The 8,130-nt window shown below is 37.1% G+C and overlaps 1 protein-coding gene across 1 annotated transcript in view; it reads left to right on the top strand.

Moving 5' to 3' along the window:
* Positions 1 to 8,130, top strand: part of LOC116670158 (sodium-dependent lysophosphatidylcholine symporter 1-B) — a 223,924-nt gene that overhangs the window by 201,151 nt on the left and 14,643 nt on the right. The gene's annotated exons all lie outside the window — the stretch shown is intronic.

Below are 8,130 nucleotides of genomic sequence, written 5' to 3'. Positions count from 1 at the left end.
TAGATAGATAGATAGATAGATAGATTGATAGATTTTAATTCCATATCAGGCACACATACACAATGTACATTAAATAATAGGATACAATATACATTAACTAATAAATATTATAAAATACAAAAACAAATGTTTAAAATATACAAGTTAGGAATAAAAATAGTAGTATTTTTTACCATTATTTAAGGGAAGAATATTGCACTTTTTACTTCACTGCATTTAGTTTGACAACTTTAATTGACAGTCGCTTTAAATTCTATGAATTTACAGTCAAGGATCAACTTAATATCATTTTACTAAATATGAGGCATTGTTATAAAGTAAATTACTCAGTGGAGTATAAAGTAACATTCAGTTCCACTTGGACCTCCTTCAGCAGTCAAAGAGCTCTGTCCCATTACTGCATCACTGATAACGATGCAATAACAAGATACAGAGCCGAAACAATTTCTGTATTAACCAAATACAAAATCAATCAGCAACCATAAGTCACTTTTCAATCAAAAACCTCCAAGAGGTCCTTTCTTTAGCTTCCCAAATGTGAGGATTTTCTGTTTGTCTTTATCAAGTATTGAAAAAATAATGACCAGAGTAAAATAATAAAATGTTCTCCGGGGCCATTTTTCTGCCCAATGAGTATTTGTATAGCTGATTCTTATCCAAGTTAAGGATCCATCTCCTACTGCTCCACTGCATCCCAGCAGAATTTGGGGAATCAACTTTCCAGTCTCTTGCCCCCTTGGCCTATTGCTAACTTCCTGGCGACTCGGCTGGCCTGGCCGGTCAAGGATTTCAGATGTAAACATCTGAGAGCAAAACATGGAGAAACTAGCAAGCACCAAGCACTCTGACATCTCTCTATTTAGTGCATGTATAGGTACTGAGCATGTGTGTGTAATTCAGGCCTGTGTGTAATGTGTGTAATAACAACAGAGTGTAAATTGTAATTTCCCCTTGTGGGACTAATAAAGGATACATTATTATTATTATTATTATTATTATTATAAAGACCACCTCTGCTTATCTCTCATGACTACAATATGCTCATCAGGATAGAGAAAGCTAACATGTCTCGCCCTTGAGGCTTAACATTAGTTTGAAGATGATCTTTTCCTCACCCCTGTTAAAATTATCAGACCTTAGAATCCATCCAATCCCACGTTCTCCAACAGCTCTTTTTTAATGTGTAAATTCTTAGTGATAACTACCAATTTGGAAAGGAAGACAAAGCAGCTTTAGAGAGTTTCTTGAAGTTGCATTGGTGTAAAAAGCTGTAGATTCATAGTATGAATCTAATTTGTATTACAATAGATAGGAATTCAATGCAGATAGTTCTCCTCGTTTCCATATTCAGTATCTATGTGTATTTGATTCTAAGCTACAAAAGATTTCTAATGTGAAAGGGTGGAGTGCATCTTTAAGTGACCGGCATTTTAACACAAAACAGCACGAGTACGCAAACAGTGGCGACTCAGCTGTCTGCAGATGGTGGTGAAGTGAGTTATCTTCTTTACAGTTTGAAAAAGCAACTAAGCTAATGCCTTAAACCAACACCACTCTATTGGGTCTTAAATTCTTGTTTACAGGCCACAATATGAGAAAGAAAAGACCACCCTTGTCAAATCCATATGCACTCAATGACCTATAACATTGAATAAGTTTAGTATTAAGTAGACCAATGATTTGTCTATTTATTGTCTGGCGTGAACAAGTGCTTTATCGCAAAAGGTCAAAGTTCTTCAACGTCTCATGAGCAGACACCACCAGGTCAAAGTCATACACCACCCATGGCCCTAGACCTCCTTCTTTCTAACATATTGATCCGTTGGGTCTATAGCATCCACACCTTCTCCTTGATTAAGCATCTCAGTGGACAAAGAAAAGAAAAAAACAGTATCCCATGTCATTTTCAAGCCAAATTCATGACACTGATTAGTGATTGGCATCTGTTGTCAAAGACAGGCCTGAGGTCATTCCCCTGGTTGTGGGGCCTCTTCATGTGTGGTGCATGGTTGAAGTTAACTAAAGGCAGTATCAATCAACATCGTAGCAGACACACAAGAGAGAGTTTAGTCACAAATCTGGTGGTTGACTTAGAATTACTTAATATCCTGCCCAGGGCCGAAAAAACAAGAACAAAAATGTGTTTTTTTATGTTTTAAATGTGCAGGGGAACCAGAGCTCCATTTTTGTGAAAACAAATCTACTTTGAGTCAATCACGTTGCACGACCAGGAGTGAAAGGTGCATTTACACTAGCAGACACACAAAAGGACTTGTTTAGGATTTGATTAATCAAATTTAAGCTGTTTGATCATATCACACTTTTTTCCTTTACCTACTTGCCATGATATTGCAGTTGTGTGAATTTCCATTTTTGTGAACACTTTCAGGCCTTCTTGTTTATGTTTTGATGAGTTAAAGTTTTTTATGAGCTTGGAAACAGCAGTTGACAAAACAGTCCATACAGTTGGTTTTGATCTTATTGCAAGATCTCTTTTAGCAGATAAAGTCTGACTAGTTGCCATGAATTTACAAAATAATTACATTTTTATTTTCTTAATCTTTCAATCTCAATTGAAACACAAAGTTAAGGACTTGGACTTAATTTAGGACTTACCAGTCTTGACTTAGGACTGAGTTAATGTTTTTTAAATTAGTTTAGATTTGTTAACAGGACATTGTCTACATTCTTTTGTAACTTGTGACAGTTGTCTAAGCCTGTTCATGCCATTTGCATATAATGTTGTAATATATTTTTTTAATGTTGCCTTCTTGTCTAGGTCTCTCTTGAAAAAGACATTTTAATTGTAGTGAGATTTTTACCTGGTTAAATAAATGAAACATGAAAAAATGCTAATGCGTGCATCATTCATATCAAGATAAATTGGATAGCTTTCTAAATCTAAAATAAGTTCAAAAAGAGAGATATTCTAGCTAACTTTAAGCTTCACCAATGTGATTTTGGAGATGTTTCACCCACAGAGCAATGATCATAGCCTGTAGATCCTGTAACTTCACATCCCATAATTAAACAGCGGACCAACCCTCAAGCTGCTCTGTTGGGAGTATTTCATCCCTGCCTAAGAGAAGAATGAAAAAATGGGTGCCATAATATTTAGATGAGGCCCCCCTTTTCCTCCCTCTCCTCTCTTCTGTTCCATCATTAAAACTTGGAGATCTTTTCCTCAGCAGGGACACTGTTGGGGTAACAATGCTTAACACCAACAATAGCCTGCTCCCCAAGTCATCTCCCAGCTTAACTTCAAGTACCCACTTTTGTCCTTTATTGTTATAGTAGCATATGTGTGAGGGTGGTAAAAAGCGGGGGCCGGGGGCTGGGATAAACCTCGGCATCGTCCTCATGTCTTCAACACCTACTCAGCCGGCTGAAGAGTACCAGATACAATGCAGTGTAGGAATTTGGATGGTTTAACAGGGATTGTGTGTGGAATTGTCCCCATGTGCTATACAAGGGGGCGTCCTCCTTTTCCCCACGACCTCTGTGACACAGGGACCCTCTAACCCTGACCTTCTTCACTTATCAAAAAAATAAATACCATCTGTAAAACTAGAACTAGTCACCCGGAGCTTAAGGAAAAGCCATGCAGATGAGAAAGGCAACGTGAATAATTCACACAAGTGGTATTGCTCCCCAGGGGTGTAACACACCATATTCTCACACCCCTCTTCCTAAAATACCACAAGAGTGTGATCAGCAGGGTGCCAGCTTTACCTGCTAACAGCATTTCACAAAGCAAAGATCTATATCTCACTTGTCGTTTCATTTCCTTCTCAGCAAAGTCCTGCATTACAGAAAAAAATATTTAAATATGATAACAGTCTAAGTTCCTGACCTTTCTTTGACATTACCTTACATATGATGGTTGTTAATATTCACATAGCAACTACACGTCTGAGTTCATGATAAACAAAAGACATGCTCATGCCAAAAATAAAGTTTCTTACACTACTACAATGTTTGCTGATGAGGTTTATATCATATGGCTGCACGGATGACGTGTTCTTGTCATTCTTAACACATGTTAAAATGTAGTGAGTACATTATGTGAAATACTAACATGATTGTAGCAGTTGGAGAGTCACATTCTTGAATGCAACCACGGCCTCACTGCAGCACCGTGGACTATGTTAGGCTGCCACCTGGTGCTTGCGATGTGTAAATAACTTATTTAGGAACAGATCTCTTTACTCACTGTTACACTGCCCAGTGGTAGAGGAACTGTCTGGATTCTTTACTTTAGTAAAAGTGGAATTAAAGTAAGTTAAAAGTCTTGCATCCAAATAGGGAATGGTACAGAAGTATTATCAACAAAAGTCACATTTCAGAAAAATGGCCCCTGTGAGTATTATTGTATTATTATTGCTGATCTTGATCATTATAATTGTAGTGGAAATAACTTTTACATGTTGTATCAGATCAGGGTGGGGATAATTTTACATATGACAGGCTAAAACAATGCATCACATTTTATCTTTATTAATGACCATGAGTTTCTTGATGTGAAATCTTAATCAGTAAATTAAGTAACTATGCCAATTGTAGTTGAGTTAAAAGGACAATATTTCCCTTTAAATGAAGGAAAACAGAAGTAGGCCTGTGAAGTAGAATAAAAATGGAAATATTCAAGTAAACACTCAAGGTACAAGTATCCTAGAATTATACTTTGCAGTACTAAATGCACATTCAGCCACTGGACCAGCCTGACTCACAATGCCGATGTCACAAGACAGGGAGAAAGAAAACATTCAAGGATTGAACATACCAGACTCTAAAAAAATGCACAAAGATTGACAGACTTCTGCAGACTGCCAATACTGACAACATGATGGACACAATTACAGATTCTCATATCCATTATACCTAAGAGAACTGTTGCAATGCGCTCCACCACCATTTCCCAATGGATCAGGTTTTTAAGAGGTGTAGCATCCACGTTCTGGAAATCCCTGTAACTAAAAATGCTAGATCAGCCCTCAGTATTGTGCACTGTTACTACTGTTTGATACGTTTAAATGTTTGTTTTTAATAAACGTGAATGTGCATCACATAGATGATTGACATTTGTGTCTAATCAGCAATTCCAATTACAGTGTCACAAAATGTTACATTGATGTCCAGTAGCTGGCGCCCTGGTGTACATTTTAAACTGTAAAATTACCAAACGCCTCAAAAAGAAAAGGAAAGTACATTTACTCAGTTGGGCTACTCAAGAATTTTTTTGGTACTGACAAGCTTTACATTACTTTCACTCCACTTCATTTATCTGTCAGCTAAAGTTAGCTTAGTACTTACTTTGCAGATTAAGAGTTTACACACAAATGAGATAAGATGATGAGTTTACATTTAAATGAGCTATGATGATATTATAAAGATATTATGAGCAGCTTCTCAGTGATGCTGAAACCCATCGATGCTGAAACCTCCCAGCAGGATCCTTTGCCTAGTGGCCACAACACTGCCTCTGGCTCTCAAAGAAGATAATTGTCCTTCATGTTTGGATGAACAGGCTTTGGACTCCAAAAGACTAAAACTCTAAAAATGCCTCCAGGTCTGTCAAACACACACACTGTGTTTTTTATGTATTTGATCTAAACTAACATACTATAGCCTAATGGATATTTACACCAGGCGCTGCAAGAATAAGGCTGAGAGAACCATTACAGATCCTAACCACCTCCTTTCATTTTGATTAAGTCACATTTTTATTACAGGACTTTTGCTTGTGGAACATTTGTACATTGTGTTATTTAAGTCCACCTACACACTGGGCCAATATACAGACACATATGCTGTATATGCATACAAAAATGTATAGGTCACTTCTTTCTCTTTGAATTTGTATTCTGTAGATTTCTTTTTAGTAATTTGTGACATATTGAACCTTTTGAATCCACAAATCAATACAGCAACAAGACAGCATGAGTGATAAATGATGGATGTTTTCCCAAACACTTTGTTTGGTTCCCGTTATATTTAAAGCCTAACTTTTGCTGAATAAAGGCCACTGTGGTCAAAAGACAATAACAGGATAATAACTAATGCACAAGTAGAGAAAAAGTAGACTCAATAATGTCACTAGTATCTACCTAAAACGTACATTTAACAATAGCTAACATTAGCCACCATGACCTATATCAGACCAAGTAAGGCAGTGGCAGCAAAACCTCTGAGTGTATCAAGCTGGGTAAGAGTGTTTTATGTAGTCATCTGTTCCTGTGTAAGAAAACAATTGAATTATTTCTATTTTAAAAGAAACATGTTGTCATAGAACATAATGAGAGTTTAGTCATTTAAAAAATATATATATCCAAGTCCCATTTAGTATAAATGGAGATGTTCAATCTCCAATTGTACAATTAAATTGTACAATTAAATGAAGTAAAGCCAGATGTCCGGGACTTATTTTGAGCCTATCGGTATTGTAATTTTACAAAATAACACTTTAATCAAAACAAAAGCTTTGGTTAAAAAGTAAGTAAAAGTATTAACCCTTTGTGCTCAGTTAGTCATTTACAGTAAGTGTAACGGTTCGATATATTCCCACCCTTGCTGGGAACAAATCTGCAGGATCAAGATGTTTTTGGTTCATGTATGTCACAAGACCAAGTAGGTCCCCCTCAGCTTTTTGTTTCACTGTAACTGGGTCAATACACAACCAGGGGGAAACCAGAGAGTAACAAAAGAAGACCTGGAGTGTCTTCAAAAAAGCTACAAACTAGCATAGAAAGAGACGTTGTAGCGATGTGTGGAGATGTCTTTGGAAAATGACATCAATCCAGTCTGATAGCGACTGAGATGGTTGACAGTTTATATCTTTATGTCTTATGTAAAGTTGGGAACATGAGTCACACTTCTTCTCAATTCCCCCCCACACACACAAACACAAACACACACAAACACAAACACAAACACAAACACACACAGCTGCTTTTCCTCATCTGTTCTGTTTGATGTTTGTGTGTAAATAGGGAAAAGGGTGTGTTTGTGTATATATAGATTGGGGGAACCAGACGAACAATGAATCATAGGAAAAGAGGAAGTAGGGAAGTAAAATACTACAGTTAAAAGCCAGGGGATTGTGTAAAACAAATTCCCAATGAACCTACTTACTAGAGAAAGAAATACTGCTTTACCAAAAACTGATATTGTATCAGATGCTGTAATGCCACCTGCAAACTAGTTTTAGCACCACAGAAGTAAAAGTGAAAGCAAACTGGTGGCATTTGGTTTCAGAGAAGACCCAGTTCACAAATACAACTGCCGAGAATAGATTCAAACTGCCTCTCTCTATATCTCTCTCTCTATCAAAATACTGAAATCTTATCACCAAGAGAGGACTTTGTCACCATATGGTCCAGTCTTTACACTTTTACTGATGACTTCTGACATTTCTGGTGTTTTATGGCCCTTTTAACAATTGTTATTCCCTTGGGTTATGCACAATGGATGATTACAGTAAATATTAGGTTAGTATGCATTGTGACACTGTGCATGTGTTGTGTGAAAGGCTCAGTGACCTAGTAACAAAGTGACTAGCACACCCTCTGGCTCCAGTAGTGCCACTGATCAACATTAGCAGAGAGGGCTAAGACAGCAATGACACCCTCTAGAAGTCATATCGATGATAAATCATGCTCGCTGTGTGATAGCCAAACAAAGCTTATTAGCACTGACATGTTTTTATCCAGTAGGGGCCATTATCTGGATAAAGGTAAATGGCATGCTTATACCATACTGTAGCAAAAAGTGGATTGAGACCCCCAAATAAAAGCATTTAGTTGGAAACCAAGCTGAAGTGGCTGTTGCTTTGGATAAGAGGCGTCATCATCTTTCACTTAGCTTCACGTGTGTGTGTGTGTGCGTGTGTGTGTGTGTGTGTGTGTGTGTGTGTGTGTGTGTGTGTGTGAGAAAAATTATATTTTGAGTAGATAGGGATTCAACTTTGCAAGTCACTGGACATCATTTGTCATTTTGTCCGTCTGTCTGTTTGACATTTCAACATTTCTTTCCTACTTTTGCATAAGTTAACTTGAATTGTTTACACTGCATACTCTTTGCACTCTTGCATATCTTTTTATTTTCTTGCTTAAAAAAACACATATCAAAGAA

This window comes from Etheostoma spectabile, chromosome 20, assembly GCF_008692095.1.
Source record: "Etheostoma spectabile isolate EspeVRDwgs_2016 chromosome 20, UIUC_Espe_1.0, whole genome shotgun sequence".
In the NCBI taxonomy this organism is placed as follows: domain Eukaryota; kingdom Metazoa; phylum Chordata; class Actinopteri; order Perciformes; family Percidae; genus Etheostoma; species Etheostoma spectabile.
The sequence above is the reverse complement of the archived record's forward strand: the minus strand, read 5'-3'. Positions and strand labels throughout refer to the sequence as shown.